Raw genomic sequence first — 15,449 nt, 5'->3', positions numbered from 1 at the left:
AATGCAGTAATGTTGACAAAGCACTGCAATTCAGTTCATGCTAGAATTAACCAAACATTAAAGTAACACTGACCTGCAGTACATGACCTTTATAGTAACACTTTAGTGCAATGTATGGGATTCTATGGCACTTGGAATTTCAAGTCATGACATTTCAGAAAAAATTGACATGTTGATTGAATCGGATTCAACTGAATTTCACGAAATGACATGTTGTGATGTTTACCGGAAGAAGATGCAGTAGAATTTCATGGCAAGGATTCTTGGAAATTTCTTGGAATGAAATGTCATGGGTTTGGGGGCATGGGGTGGAGTGTCATGACACAAGATTCAAGGAATGTCATGTAAAACATTACATTAGCATTAACAAGACATGCCATTAGAATGAAAGAATGATATAAGCCTTAACAAAACATTGTAACAACACTGACACATATGACATGAATATGAGAGTAATACTATTACTGCGTTTGTTCAACATTAGTCTTAAAAAAACACTGGATTTCAATTACAGTGCATATGAAGAAATGGACAAAGGCATAAAAGGGAATACAGAAAGCAGCTCCTTTATTTACACGGTTCCGTGTATCAAAAAGCACCATTCTGCCCCGTGTGAGGCTCGAACTCACGACCTTCAGATTATGAGACTGACGCGCTGCCTAACTGCGCCAACGTGGCATGTGCTGTGACTCGGGTGAGCGTTGACCCCTAGATTCTAAATCACCTGCCATTCCGTGTAGGTGGAAAAATGCTGTTCACCACTGGCCATCATGTCAGGATGGCCGAGCGGTCTAAGGCGCTGCGTTCAGGTCGCAGTCTCCCCTGGAGGCGTGGGTTCAAATCCCACTTCTGACAAACCTAACCTTTGGCTGCGGGCTCAAGCTAGGTTCTTTAACCCTCTGGCAAGTTTATCCAGAAATGCAGTAATGTTGACAAAGCACTGCAATTCAGTTCATGCTAGAATTAACCAAACATTAAAGTAACACTGACCTGCAGTACATGACCTTTATAGTAACACTTTAGTGCAATGTATGGGATTCTATGGCACTTGGAATTTCAAGTCATGACGTTTCAGAAAAAATTGACATGTTGATTGAATCGGATTCAACTGAATTTCACGAAATGACATGTTGTGATGTTTACCGGAAGAAGATGCAGTAGAATTTCATGGCAAGGATTCTTGGAAATTTCTTGGAATGAAATGTCATGGGTTTGGGGGCATGGGGTGGAGTATCATGACACAAGATTCAAGAAATGTCATGTAAAACATTACATTAGCATTAACAAGACATGCCATTAGAATGAAAGAATGATATAAGCCTTAACAAAACATTGTAACAACATTGACACATATGACATGAATATGAGAGTAATACTATTACTGCATTTGTTCAACATTAGTCTTAAAAAAACACTGGATTTCAATTACAGTGCATATGAAGAAATGGACAAAGGCATAAAAGGGAATACAGAAAGCAGCTCCTTTATTAACACGGTCCGTGTATCAAAAAGCACCATTCTGCCCCGTGTGAGGCTCGAACTCACGACCTTCAGATTATGACACTGACGCGCTGCCTAACTGTGCCAACGAGGCATGTGCTCTGACTCGGGTGAGCGGTGAAGCCCTAGATTCTAGATCATCTGCCATTCCGTGTAGGTGTAAGTGGCCAGCTGACCACTGGGCCTCATGTCAGGATGGCCGAGCGGTCGAAGGCGCTGCGTTCAGGTCGCAGTCTCCCCTGGAGGCGTGGGTTCGAATCCCACTTCTGACAAACCTAACCTTTGGCTGCAGGCTCAAGCTAGAGTCTTTAACCCTCTGGCAAGTTTATCCAGAAATGCAGTAATGTTGACAAAGCACTGCAATTCAGTTCATGCTAGAATTAACCAAACATTAAAGTAACACTGACCTGCAGTACATGACCTTTATAGTAACACTTTAATGCAATGTATGGGATTCTATGGCACTTGGAATTTCAAGTCATGACATTTCAGAAAAAATTGGACATTTTGATTGAATCGGATTCAACTGAATTACACGAAATAACATGTGATGTTTACCGGAAGAAGATGCAGTAGAATTTCATGGCAAGGATTCTTGGAAATTTCTTGGAATGAAATGTCATGGGTTTGGGGGCATGGGGTGGAGTGTCATGACACAAGATTCAAGGAATGTCATGTAAAACATTACATTAGCATTAACAAGACATGCCATTAGAATGAAAGAATGATATAAGCCTTAACAAAACATTGTAACAACACTGACACATATGACATGAATACATGTGATGTTTACCGGAAGAAGATGCAGTAGAATTTCATGGCAAGGATTCTTGGAAATTTCTTGGAATGAAATGTCATGGGTTTGGGGGCATGGGGTGGAGTGTCATGACACAAGATTCAAGGAATGTCATGTAAAACATTACATTAGCATTAACAAGACATGCCATTAGAATGAAAGAATGATATAAGCCTTAACAAAACATTGTAACAACACTGACACATATGACATGAATATGAGAGTAATACTATTACTGCATTTGTTCAACATTAGTCTTAAAAAAACACTGGATTTCAATTATAGTGCATATGAAGAAATGGACAAAGGCATAAAAGTGAATACAGAAAGCAGCTCCTTTATTTACACGGTCCCGTTTATCAAAAAGCACCATTCTGCCCCGTGTGAGGCTCGAACTCACGACCTTCAGATTATGAGACTGACGCGCTGCCTAACTGCGCCAACGTGGCATGTGCTGTGACTCGGGTGAGCGTTGACCCCTAGATTCTAAATCACCTGCCATTCCGTGTAGGTGGAAAAATGCTGCTCACCACTGGCCATCATGTTAGGATGGCCGAGCGGTCTAAGGCGCTGCGTTCAGGTCGCAGTCTCCCCTGTAGGCGTGGGTTTGAATCCCACTTCTGACAAACCTAACCTTTGGCTGCAGGCTCAAGCTAGGTTCTTTAACCCTCTGGCAAGTTTATCCAGAAATGCAGTAATGTTGACAAAACACTGCAATTCAGTTCATGCTAGAATTAACCAAACATTAAAGTAACACTGACCTGCAGTACATGACCTTTATAGTAACACTTTAGTGCAATGTATGGGATTCTATGGCGCTTGGAATTTCAAGTCATGACATTTCAGAAAAAATTGACATGTTGATTGAATCGGATTCAACTGAATTTCACGAAATGACATGTTGTGATGTTTACCGGAAGAAGATGCAGTAGAATTTCATGGCAAGGATTCTTGGAAATTTCTTGGAATGAAATATCATGGGTTTGGGGGCATGGGGTGGAGTGTCATGACACAAGATTCAAGGAATGTCATGTAAAACATTACATTAGCATTAACAAGACATGCCATTAGAATGAAAGAATGATATAAGCCTTAACAAAACATTGTAACAACATTGACACATATGACATGAATATGAGAGTAATACTATTACTGCATTTGTTCAACATTAGTCTTAAAAAAACACTGGATTTCAATTACAGTGCATATGAAGAAATGGACAAAGACATAAAAGGGAATACAGAAAGCAGCTCCTTTATTTACACGGTCCCGTGTATCAAAAAGAACCATTCTGCCCCGTGTGAGGCTCGAACTCACGCCCTTCAGATTATGAGACTGACGCGCTGCCTAACTGCGCCAACGAGGCATGTGCTCTGACTCGGGTGAGCGGTGAAGCGCTAGATTCTAGATCATCTGCCATTCCGTGTAGGTGGAAAAATGCTGCTGACCACTGGCCGTCATGTCAGGATGGCCGAGCGGTCTAAGGCGCTGCGTTCAGGTCGCAGTCTCCCCTGGAGGCGTGGGTTCGAATCCCACTTCTGACAAACCTAACCTTTGGCTGCGGGCTCAAGCTAGGTTCTTTAACCCTCTGGCAAGTTTATCCAGAAATGCAGTAATGTTGACAAAGCACTGCAATTCAGTTCATGCTAGAATTAACCAAAAATTAAAGTAACACTGACCTGCAGTACATGACCTTTATAGTAACACTTTAGTGCAATGTATGGGATTCTATGGCACTTGGAATTTCAAGTCATGACATTTCAGAAAAAATTGACATGTTGATTGAATCGGATTCAACTGAATTTCACGAAATGACATGTTGTGATGTTTACCGGAAGAAGATGCAGTAGAATTTCATGGCAAGGATTCTTGGAAATTTCTTGGAATGAAATGTCATGGGTTTGGGGGCATGGGGTGGAGTGTCATGACACAAGATTCAAGGAATGTCATGTAAAACATTACATTAGCATTAACAAGACATGCCATTAGAATGAAAGAATGATATAAGCCTTAACAAAACATTGTAACAACATTGACACATATGACATGAATATGAGAGTAATACTATTACTGCATTTGTTCAACATTAGTCTTAAAAAAACACTGGATTTCAATTACAGTGCATATGAAGAAATGGACAAAGACATAAAAGGGAATACAGAAAGCAGCTCCTTTATTTACACGGTCCCGTGTATCAAAAATAACCATTCTGCCCCTTGTGAGGCTCGAACTCACGACCTTCAGATTATGAGACTGACGCGCTGCCTAACTGCGCCAACGTGGCATGTGCTGTGACTCGGGTGAGCGGTGAAGCCCTAGATTCTAGATCATCTGCCATTCCGTGTAGGTGCAAAAATGCTGCTGTCCACTGGCCGTCATGTCAGGATGGCCGAGCGGTCTAAGGCGCTGCGTTCAGGTCGCAGTCTACCCTGGAGGCGTGGGTTCGAATCCCACTTCTGAAAAACCTAACCTTTGGCTGCGGGCTCAAGCTAGAGTCTTTAACCCTCTGGCAAGTTTATCCAGAAATGCAGTAATGTTGACAAAGCACTGCAATTCAGTTCATGCTAGAATTAACCAAACATTAAAGTAACACTGACCTGCAGTACATGACCTTTATAGTAACACTTTAGTGCAATGTATGGGATTCTATGGCACTTGGAATTTCAAGTCATGACATTTCAGAAAAAATGGACATGTTGATTGAATCGGATTCAACTGAATTTCACGAAATGACATGTTGTGATGTTTACCAGAAGAAGATGCAGTAGAATTTCATGGCAAGGATTCTTGGAAATTTCTTGGAATGAAATGTCATGGGTTTGGGGGCATGGGGTGGAGTGTCATGACACAAGATTCAAGGAATGCAGTAGATGCAGTAGAATTTCATGGCAAGGATTCTTGGAAATTTCTTGGAATGAAATGTCATGGGTTTGGGGGCATGGGGTGGAGTGTCATGACACAAGATTCAAGGAATGTCATGTAAAACATTACATTAGCATTAACAAGACATGCCATTAGAATGAAAGAATGATATAAGCCTTAACAAAACATTGTAACAACACTGACACATATGACATGAATATGAGAGTAATACTTTTACTGCATTTGTTCAACATTAGTCTTAAAAAAACACTGGATTTCAATTACAGTGCATATGAAGAAATGGACAAAGGCATAAAGGGAATACAGAAAGCAGCTCCTTTATTTACACGGTTCTGTGTATCAAAAAGCACCATTCTGCCCCCTGTGAGGCTCGAACTCACGACCTTCAGATTATGAGACTGACGCGCTGCCTAACTGTGCCAACGAGGCATGTGCTCTGACTCGGGTGAGTGGTGAAGCCCTAGATTCTAGATCATCTGCCATTCCGTGTAGGTGCAAAACTGCTGCTGACCACTGGCCGTCATGTCAGGATGGCCGAGCGGTCTAAGGCGCTGCGTTCAGGTCGCAGTCTCCCCTGGAGGCGTGGGTTTGAATCCCACTTCTGAAAAACCTAACCTTTGGCTGCGGGCTCAAGCTAGAGTCTTTAACCCTCTGGCAAGTTTATCCAGAAATGCAGTAATGTTGACAAAGCACTGCAATTCAGTTCATGCTATAATTAACCAAACATTAAAGTAACACTGACCTGCAGTACATGACCTTTATAGTAACACTTTAGTGCAATGTATGGGATTCTATGGCACTTGGAATTTCAAGTCATGACATTTCAGAAAAAATGGACATGTTGATTGAATCGGATTCAACTGAATTTCACGAAATGACATGTGTTTGTTTACCAGAAGAAGATGCAGTAGAATTTCATGGCAAGGATTCTTGGAAATTTCTTGGAATGAAATGTCATGGGTTTGGGGGCATGGGGTGGAGTGTCATGACACAAGATTCAAGGAATGCAGTAGATGCAGTAGAATTTCATGGCAAGGATTCTTGGAAATTTCTTGGAATGAAATGTCATGGGTTTGGGGGCATGGGGTGGAGTGTCATGACACAAGATTCAAGGAATGTCATGTAAAACATTACATTAGCATTAACAAGACATGCCATTAGAATGAAAGAATGATATAAGCCTTAACAAAACATTGTAACAACACTGACACATATGACATGAATATGAGAGTAATACTATTACTGCATTTGTTTAACATTAGTCTTAAAAAAACACTGGATTTCAATTACAGTGCATATGAAGAAATGACAGATTATGAGACTGACGCGCTGCCTAACTGCGCCAACGTGGCATGTGCTCTGACTCGGGTGAGCGTTGACCCCTAGATTCTAGATCACCTGCCATTCCGTGTAGGTCCAAAAATGCTGCTCACCACTGACCGTTATGTCAGGATGGCAAAGCGGTCTAAGGGCGCTGCGTTCAGGTCGCAGTCACCCCTGGAGGCATGGTTTCGAAACCCACTTCTGACAAACCTAACCTTTGGCTGCGGGCTCAAGCTAGGTTCTTTAACCCTATGGCAAGTTTATCCAGAAATGCAGTAATGTTGACAAAGCACTGCAATTCAAGGAATGTCATGTAAAACATTACATTAGCATTAACAAGACATGCCATTAGAATGAAAGAATGATATAAGCCTTAACAAAACATTGTAACAACATTGACACATATGACATGAATATGAGAGTAATACTATTACTGCATTTGTTCAACATTAGTCTTAAAAAACACTGGATTTCAATTACAGTGCATATGAAGAAATGGACAAAGGCATAAAAGGGAATACAGAAAGCAGCTCCTTTATTTACACGGTTCCGTGTATCAAAAAGCACCATTCTGCCCCGTGTGAGGCTCGAACTCACGACCTTCAGATTATGAGACTGAAGCGCTGCCTAACTGTGCCAACGAGGCATGTGCTCTGACTCGGGTGAGCGGTGAAGCCCTAGATTCTAGATCATCTGCCATTCCGTGTAGGTGTAAGTCGCCAGCTGACCACTGGGCCTCATGTCAGGATGGCCGAGCTGTCGAAGGCGCTGCGTTCAGGTCGCAGTCTCCCCTGGAGGCGTGGGTTCGAATCCCACTTCTGACAAACCTAACCTTTGGCTGCAGGCTCAAGCTAGAGTCTTTAACCCTCTGGCAAGTTTATCCAGAAATGCAGTAATGTTGACAAAGCACTGCAATTCAGTTCATGCTAGAATTAACCAAACATTAAAGTAACACTGACCTGCAGTACATGACCTTTATAGTAACACTTTAATGCAATGTATGGGATTCTATGGCACTTGGAATTTCAAGTCATGACATTTCAGAAAAAATTGGACATTTTGATTGAATCGGATTCAACTGAATTACACGAAATAACATGTGATGTTTACCGGAAGAAGATGCAGTAGAATTTCATGGCAAGGATTCTTGGAAATTTCTTGGAATGAAATGTCATGGGTTTGGGGGCATGGGGTGGAGTGTCATGACACAAGATTCAAGGAATGTCATGTAAAACATTACATTAGCATTAACAAGACATGCCATTAGAATGAAAGAATGATATAAGCCTTAACAAAACATTGTAACAACACTGACACATATGACATGAATATGAGAGTAATACTATTACTGCATTTGTTCAACATTAGTCTTAAAAAAACACTGGATTTCAATTACAGTGCATATGAAGAAATGGACAAAGGCATAAAAGGGAATACAGAAAGCAGCTCCTTTATTTACACGGTCCCGTTTATCAAAAAGCACCATTCTGCCCCGTGTGAGGCTCGAACTCACGACCTTCAGATTATGAGACTGACGCGCTGCCTAACTGCGCCAACGTGGCATGTGCTGTGACTCGGGTGAGCGTTGACCCCTAGATTCTAAATCACCTGCCATTCCGTGTAGGTGGAAAAATGCTGCTCACCACTGGCCATCATGTTAGGATGGCCGAGCGGTCTAAGGCGCTGCGTTCAGGTCGCAGTCTCCCCTGTAGGCGTGGGTTCGAATCCCACTTCTGACAAACCTAACCTTTGGCTGCAGGCTCAAGCTAGGTTCTTTAACCCTCTGGCAAGTTTATCCAGAAATGCAGTAATGTTGACAAAACACTGCAATTCAGTTCATGCTAGAATTAACCAAACATTAAAGTAACACTGACCTGCAGTACATGACCTTTATAGTAACACTTTAGTGCAATGTATGGGATTCTATGGCGCTTGGAATTTCAAGTCATGACATTTCAGAAAAAATTGACATGTTGATTGAATCGGATTCAACTGAATTACACGAAATAACATGTGATGTTTACCGGAAGAAGATGCAGTAGAATTTCATGGCAAGGATTCTTGGAAATTTCTTGGAATGAAATATCATGGGTTTGGGGGCATGGGGTGGAGTGTCATGACACAAGATTCAAGGAATGTCATGTAAAACATTACATTAGCATTAACAAGACATGCCATTAGAATGAAAGAATGATATAAGCCTTAACAAAACATTGTAACAACATTGACACATATGACATGAATATGAGAGTAATACTATTACTGCATTTGTTCAACATTAGTCTTAAAAAAACACTGGATTTCAATTACAGTGCATATGAAGAAATGGACAAAGGCATAAAAGGGAATACAGAAAGCAGCTCCTTTATTTACACGGTCCCGTTTATCAAAAAGCACCATTCTGCCCCGTGTGAGGCTCGAACTCACGACCTTCAGATTATGAGACTGACGCGCTGCCTAACTGCGCCAACGTGGCATGTGCTGTGACTCGGGTGAGCGTTGACCCCTAGATTCTAAATCACCTGCCATTCCGTGTAGGTGGAAAAATGCTGCTCACCACTGGCCAACATGTTAGGATGGCCGAGCGGTCTAAGGCGCTGCGTTCAGTTCGCAGTCTCCCCTGTAGGCGTGGGTTCGAATCCCACTTCTGACAAACCTAACCTTTGGCTGCAGGCTCAAGCTAGGTTCTTTAACCCTCTGGCAAGTTTATCCAGAAATGCAGTAATGTTGACAAAACACTGCAATTCAGTTCATGCTAGAATTAACCAAACATTAAAGTAACACTGACCTGCAGTACATGACCTTTATAGTAACACTTTAGTGCAATGTATGGGATTCTATGGCGCTTGGAATTTCAAGTCATGACATTTCAGAAAAAATTGACATGTTGATTGAATCGGATTCAACTGAATTTCACGAAATGACATGTTGTGATGTTTACCGGAAGAAGATGCAGTAGAATTTCATGGCAAGGATTCTTGGAAATTTCTTGGAATGAAATATCATGGGTTTGGGGGCATGGGGTGGAGTGTCATGACACAAGATTCAAGGAATGTCATGTAAAACATTACATTAGCATTAACAAGACATGCCATTAGAATGAAAGAATGATATAAGCCTTAACAAAACATTGTAACAACATTGACACATATGACATGAATATGAGAGTAATACTATTACTGCATTTGTTCAACATTAGTCTTAAAAAAACACTGGATTTCAATTACAGTGCATATGAAGAAATGGACAAAGACATAAAAGGGAATACAGAAAGCAGCTCCTTTATTTACACGGTCCCGTGTATCAAAAAGAACCATTCTGCCCCGTGTGAGGCTCGAACTCACGCCCTTCAGATTATGAGACTGACGCGCTGCCTAACTGCACCAACGAGGCATGTGCTCTGACTCGGGTGAGCGGTGAAGCGCTAGATTCTAGATCATCTGCCATTCCGTGTAGGTGCAAAAATGCTGCTGACCACTGGCCGTCATGTCAGGATGGCCGAGCGGTCTAAGGCGCTGCGTTCAGGTCGCAGTCTCCTCTGGAGGCGTGGGTTCGAATCCCACTTCTGACAAACCTAACCTTTGGCTGCGGGCTCAAGCTAGGTTCTTTAACCCTCTGGCAAGTTTATCCAGAAATGCAGTAATGTTGACAAAGCACTGCAATTCAGTTCATGCTAGAATTAACCAAAAATTAAAGTAACACTGACCTGCAGTACATGACCTTTATAGTAACACTTTAGTGCAATGTATGGGATTCTATGGCACTTGGAATTTCAAGTCATGACATTTCAGAAAAAATTGACATGTTGATTGAATCGGATTCAACTGAATTTCATGAAATGACATGTTGTGATGTTTACCGGAAGAAGATGCAGTAGAATTTCATGGCAAGGATTCTTGGAAATTTCTTGGAATGAAATGTCATGGGTTTGGGGGCATGGGGTGGAGTGTCATGACACAAGATTCAAGGAATGTCATGTAAAACATTACATTAGCATTAACAAGACATGCCATTAGAATGAAAGAATGATATAAGCCTTAACAAAACATTGTAACAACATTGACACATATGACATGAATATGAGAGTAATACTATTACTGCATTTGTTCAACATTAGTCTTAAAAAAACACTGGATTTCAATTACAGTGCATATGAAGAAATGGACAAAGACATAAAAGGGAATACAGAAAGCAGCTCCTTTATTTACACGGTCCCGTGTATCAAAAAGAACCATTCTGCCCCGTGTGAGGCTCGAACTCACGCCCTTCAGATTATGAGACTGACGCGCTGCCTAACTGCACCAACGAGGCATGTGCTCTGACTCGGGTGAGCGGTGAAGCGCTAGATTCTAGATCATCTGCCATTCCGTGTAGGTGCAAAAATGCTGCTGACCACTGGCCGTCATGTCAGGATGGCCGAGCGGTCTAAGGCGCTGCGTTCAGGTCGCAGTCTCCCCTGGAGGCGTGGGTTCGAATCCCACTTCTGACAAACCTAACCTTTGGCTGCGGGCTCAAGCTAGGTTCTTTAACCCTCTGGCAAGTTTATCCAGAAATGCAGTAATGTTGACAAAGCACTGCAATTCAGTTCATGCTAGAATTAACCAAAAATTAAAGTAACACTGACCTGCAGTACATGACCTTTATAGTAACACTTTAGTGCAATGTATGGGATTCTATGGCACTTGGAATTTCAAGTCATGACATTTCAGAAAAAATTGACATGTTGATTGAATCGGATTCAACTGAATTTCACGAAATGACATGTTGTGATGTTTACCGGAAGAAGATGCAGTAGAATTTCATGGCAAGGATTCTTGGAAATTTCTTGGAATGAAATGTCATGGGTTTGGGGGCATGGGGTGGAGTGTCATGACACAAGATTCAAGGAATGTCATGTAAAACATTACATTAGCATTAACAAGACATGCCATTAGAATGAAAGAATGATATAAGCCTTAACAAAACATTGTAACAACATTGACACATATGACATGAATATGAGAGTAATACTATTACTGCATTTGTTCAACATTAGTCTTAAAAAAACACTGGATTTCAATTACAGTGCATATGAAGAAATGGACAAAGACATAAAAGGGAATACAGAAAGCAGCTCCTTTATTTACACGGTCCCGTGTATCAAAAAGAACCATTCTGCCCCTTGTGAGGCTCGAACTCACGTCCTTCAGATTATGAGACTGCCGCGCTGCCTAACTGCGCCAACGAGGCATGTGCTCTGACTCAGGTGAGCGGTGAAGCACTAGATTCTAGATCATCTGCCATTCCGTGTAGGTGCAAAAATGCTGCTGTCCACTGGCCGTCATGTCAGGATGGCCGAGCGGTCTAAGGCGCTGCGTTCAGGTCGCAGTCTCCCCTGGAGGCGTGGGTTCGAATCCCACTTCTGAAAAACCTAACCTTTGGCTGCGGGCTCAAGCTAGAGTCTTTAACCCTCTGGCAAGTTTATCCAGAAATGCAGTAATGTTGACAAAGCACTGCAATTCAGTTCATGCTAGAATTAACCAAACATTAAAGTAACACTGACCTGCAGTACATGACCTTTATAGTAACACTTTAGTGCAATGTATGGGATTCTATGGCACTTGGAATTTCAAGTCATGACATTTCAGAAAAAATGGACATGTTGATTGAATCGGATTCAACTGAATTTCACGAAATGACATGTTGTGATGTTTACCAGAAGAAGATGCAGTAGAATTTCATGGCAAGGATTCTTGGAAATTTCTTGGAATGCAATGTCATGGGTTTGGGGGCATGGGGTGGAGTGTCATGACACAAGATTCAAGGAATGCAGTAGATGCAGTAGAACTTCATGGCAAGGATTCTTGGAAATTTCTTGGAATGAAATGTCATGGGTTTGGGGGCATGGGGTGGAGTGTCATGACACAAGATTCAAGGAATGTCATGTAAAACATTACATTAGCATTAACAAGACATGCCATTAGAATGAAAGAATGATATAAGCCTTAACAAAACATTGTAACAACACTGACACATATGACATGAATATGAGAGTAATACTTTTACTGCATTTGTTCAACATTAGTCTTAAAAAAACACTGGATTTCAATTACAGTGCATATGAAGAAATGGACAAAGGCATAAAGGGAATACAGAAAGCAGCTCCTTTATTTACACGGTTCTGTGTATCAAAAAGCACCATTCTGCCCCGTGTGATGCTCGAACTCACGACCTTCAGATTATGAGACTGACGCGCTGCCTAACTGTGGCAACGAGGCATGTGCTCCGACTCGGGTGAGCGGTGAACCCCTAGATTCTAGATCATCTGCCATTCCGTGTAGGTGGAAGTGGCCAGCTGACCACTGGCCGTCATGTCAGGATGGCCGAGCGGTCTAAGGCGCTGTGTTCAAGCTGGGGAACAATAGTCCAACAAAGGTGGGGAAGAAGGGAAGAAAGAAAAAGAGAGGGGGAAGAAGAGAAAGAAAAAACGAAGAAAAGAAAGGCTGAAATTTGATGTTCAAAGATATGCCTTCATTAGCATAGATCTTATGATACATTTTCCGGTTTCTTCGTGTGTGAAAATCACGCATTTATATCACACTGTTATGCAATTATGCAATGAACAAAGATGCAAATCATTAATTAGTAACTTATATGCTGTAAAATGTTTCACAAGAATAACAAAATGTACAAATTATATTTTTTATATACAAATGTTATATTGTTGCAGTGTACTGATAAAATATTGTTATAATAAAGTAAAAGTAAATAAGCTAAATTTTTTAATGCATACTGTTCCAGTGTTTATAAAATATACATATGTAATTTGTTTGTTGTTTTTTGATATTCTTTCATTAAAAAAAAAATGTTATTTGCATTATTATGCAACGAACAAAGATGCAACCCATTAAATAGTAACTAATATGAAGAATGTCTGTCACAAGAATAACAAAATGGACAAATTATCTTTTTAAATACAAATGTTATATTGGTGCAGTGTACTGATGAAATATTGTGTTATATGAAAGTAAAAGTAAATAAGGAAATTCTTTTTGAATGCATACTGTTCCAGTGTTAATAAAATATACATATGTAATTTGTTTGTTGTGTTTCTTTGATATTCTTTCATAAAAATATATAATTGCCAATGGAACAGTGTTATTATTTAGTAGTTGTTGTATTATTATTGATCTGATTAAGTATTTTTTTAGGTTACATTCAAACAAGACACTTGCAAATCTGTTATTTGTAATGAACAAAGATGCAACCCATTAAATAGTAACTAATATGCTGAAAATGTCAATCACAAGAATAACAAAATGTATAAATTATATTTTTTATATACAAATGTTATATTGTTGCAGTGTTCTGATGAACTAGTGTTATATGAAAGTCAAAGTCAAAAAGAAATCACTTGCCAATTTGTTTTTATTTTCCAATCATGCCAACAGAACAGTAATGAATATTAAAATGTTAAATACTGGTAACATGTTTTAAAAATAAATAAATAAAATGAAGAGTTAAATGGGTTTTCAAAAACAAGAAATAAAAAGTTAAAATGTTAAATAACGTTAAAAAAACAATTAAATAATATTCAACATGTATTAACTATTTAAACAACTGTTTACACTATATACATGATGCTATATACATGAAAATATATACATTATTTGGAAATGGTTCTCCGCATTTCCTCCAACCACACCTCTTTTGAAACAGTCTCAGTCTGTGGGCAGTACACCCTGCCCCTGTACTGGCTATGTCCTGTAGCACTTGTTTTAAATTGCCCACATTTTTTGCAAGTGTTGGCCTCTACGGTTCTCCTGTAGGGTCTCTTGGGCATGGCGTCTGGATTGGCAGCTGGTGAAGCGGGTAAGCGGGTGCCCTGTACAGCTGTTGGCTGTAACAGTGGCTGTACCATTTGCATCCCCTGGGCCATTGGGATGCCCTGGATCATTTGCACTCCCTGGAACATTGGCACACCCTGGAACATTGGCACAGCCTGGAACATGGGCACACCCTGGAAACCTGGTGCTGATGGTATAAGTATATTTGGTACCATCTGCAGTGATGCTCCAGATGCAGATGGTGTCAGCAACGTCTGACTCTGCGCTGGTGCCTTGGGTCTGAGAGGGGGTCGCCCAACAGAAGTCTGCCTCTGCTTTGCCTGACCAGCTGTACTCTCTGGTAGCTTGTACTGGTGCTGCTCCCCTGGTTGTTCTGGCTCAGTCCGTAGACGTTTGGCTACCTGGAGAGGCTCATGAGCTTCAGGGAGGGGCTGAGGCAACTGAATGCCCTGAAGCAGCACAGACAGCTCCTGCTTTTTCTGTCTTTTGTTATACCACTGAATCAGGGTGTTCTGGTTAACCTCCACCAGCTGCATGGATGTTCCTCCCATCACCAAGCTGTTGCCCAGTACAAGCTGCCTTATCCTGCGATAGTCTTGCAGGATCAGAGACCATCTTGACAGGGCTCCCTTGCCTTTTCTTTTGGGGCTTGGGTGGACAGTGCAAAGTCTGATGAAGATGGTCTCCACCAGACGGCAACAGTCAGGCCACTGAGCAGGTGCGCTGCTTGCACCCAGCACACATCTGGTGGTGCTCTCTACACCAGGGTGAGTGGGCTTCTTCGGGACCTTGAAGCGTCCACTCAGCAGTCTCTTTCGGCATCGACTGTCATACACCACCCGTTCCTTGTCCCGGTCATCCAGGTTCTGCCAAAGAGCAATTATGGTGTTGGCTTCCTGGTTGGTCAGGCTGAGGGCTGTGTGGTCCCGGAGATCCACCAGATATTCTGCCAGCTGGTCCACATGTTGATAACCCGGGATATTTTGGTAGTCAACAGCCTATTAAAAAACACAAACATGCAATACAATTATTACATCACATCTGTCTAATGCATAATTCCATATAGTACAAAGCAGAGAGCGCCATTCTTGACATTTTACAAAGCACCAAATAAATAAAGA

At 41.2% G+C, this 15,449-nt stretch overlaps 17 non-coding genes across 17 annotated transcripts; 9 read left to right on the top strand and 8 right to left on the bottom strand.

Moving 5' to 3' along the window:
* Positions 1 to 604: 604 nt before the first annotated feature.
* trnam-cau (transfer RNA methionine (anticodon CAU)) lies at positions 605 to 678 on the bottom strand. The gene has a single exon. It is a non-coding gene; the product is annotated as a tRNA-Met (tRNA).
* A 94-nt stretch (positions 679 to 772) lies between these two features.
* On the top strand, positions 773 to 855 carry trnal-cag (transfer RNA leucine (anticodon CAG)). The gene has a single exon. It is a non-coding gene; the product is annotated as a tRNA-Leu (tRNA).
* An 834-nt stretch (positions 856 to 1,689) lies between these two features.
* trnal-cag (transfer RNA leucine (anticodon CAG)) lies at positions 1,690 to 1,772 on the top strand. The gene has a single exon. It is a non-coding gene; the product is annotated as a tRNA-Leu (tRNA).
* Positions 1,773 to 2,671: 899 nt separating this feature from the next.
* trnam-cau (transfer RNA methionine (anticodon CAU)) lies at positions 2,672 to 2,745 on the bottom strand. The gene has a single exon. It is a non-coding gene; the product is annotated as a tRNA-Met (tRNA).
* An 843-nt stretch (positions 2,746 to 3,588) lies between these two features.
* On the bottom strand, positions 3,589 to 3,662 carry trnam-cau (transfer RNA methionine (anticodon CAU)). The gene has a single exon. It is a non-coding gene; the product is annotated as a tRNA-Met (tRNA).
* Positions 3,663 to 3,757: 95 nt separating this feature from the next.
* Positions 3,758 to 3,840, top strand: trnal-cag (transfer RNA leucine (anticodon CAG)). The gene has a single exon. It is a non-coding gene; the product is annotated as a tRNA-Leu (tRNA).
* A 1,863-nt stretch (positions 3,841 to 5,703) lies between these two features.
* On the top strand, positions 5,704 to 5,786 carry trnal-cag (transfer RNA leucine (anticodon CAG)). Its single transcript has one exon. It is a non-coding gene; the product is annotated as a tRNA-Leu (tRNA).
* A 1,288-nt stretch (positions 5,787 to 7,074) lies between these two features.
* On the bottom strand, positions 7,075 to 7,148 carry trnam-cau (transfer RNA methionine (anticodon CAU)). Its single transcript has one exon. It is a non-coding gene; the product is annotated as a tRNA-Met (tRNA).
* A 95-nt stretch (positions 7,149 to 7,243) lies between these two features.
* trnal-cag (transfer RNA leucine (anticodon CAG)) lies at positions 7,244 to 7,326 on the top strand. Its single transcript has one exon. It is a non-coding gene; the product is annotated as a tRNA-Leu (tRNA).
* Positions 7,327 to 7,990: 664 nt separating this feature from the next.
* On the bottom strand, positions 7,991 to 8,064 carry trnam-cau (transfer RNA methionine (anticodon CAU)). The gene has a single exon. It is a non-coding gene; the product is annotated as a tRNA-Met (tRNA).
* A 94-nt stretch (positions 8,065 to 8,158) lies between these two features.
* On the top strand, positions 8,159 to 8,241 carry trnal-cag (transfer RNA leucine (anticodon CAG)). Its single transcript has one exon. It is a non-coding gene; the product is annotated as a tRNA-Leu (tRNA).
* A 663-nt stretch (positions 8,242 to 8,904) lies between these two features.
* trnam-cau (transfer RNA methionine (anticodon CAU)) lies at positions 8,905 to 8,978 on the bottom strand. The gene has a single exon. It is a non-coding gene; the product is annotated as a tRNA-Met (tRNA).
* An 843-nt stretch (positions 8,979 to 9,821) lies between these two features.
* Positions 9,822 to 9,895, bottom strand: trnam-cau (transfer RNA methionine (anticodon CAU)). Its single transcript has one exon. It is a non-coding gene; the product is annotated as a tRNA-Met (tRNA).
* A 95-nt stretch (positions 9,896 to 9,990) lies between these two features.
* Positions 9,991 to 10,073, top strand: trnal-cag (transfer RNA leucine (anticodon CAG)). Its single transcript has one exon. It is a non-coding gene; the product is annotated as a tRNA-Leu (tRNA).
* A 666-nt stretch (positions 10,074 to 10,739) lies between these two features.
* On the bottom strand, positions 10,740 to 10,813 carry trnam-cau (transfer RNA methionine (anticodon CAU)). The gene has a single exon. It is a non-coding gene; the product is annotated as a tRNA-Met (tRNA).
* Positions 10,814 to 10,908: 95 nt separating this feature from the next.
* Positions 10,909 to 10,991, top strand: trnal-cag (transfer RNA leucine (anticodon CAG)). The gene has a single exon. It is a non-coding gene; the product is annotated as a tRNA-Leu (tRNA).
* An 835-nt stretch (positions 10,992 to 11,826) lies between these two features.
* trnal-cag (transfer RNA leucine (anticodon CAG)) lies at positions 11,827 to 11,909 on the top strand. The gene has a single exon. It is a non-coding gene; the product is annotated as a tRNA-Leu (tRNA).
* Positions 11,910 to 15,449: the final 3,540 nt, after the last annotated feature.

This window comes from Siphateles boraxobius, unplaced genomic scaffold, assembly GCF_051911475.1.
Source record: "Siphateles boraxobius isolate OS27281-9 unplaced genomic scaffold, OSU_SipBor_1 6, whole genome shotgun sequence".
Classification (NCBI taxonomy): domain Eukaryota; kingdom Metazoa; phylum Chordata; class Actinopteri; order Cypriniformes; family Leuciscidae; genus Siphateles; species Siphateles boraxobius.
This window is presented reverse-complemented; position numbering and strand designations above follow the sequence as displayed.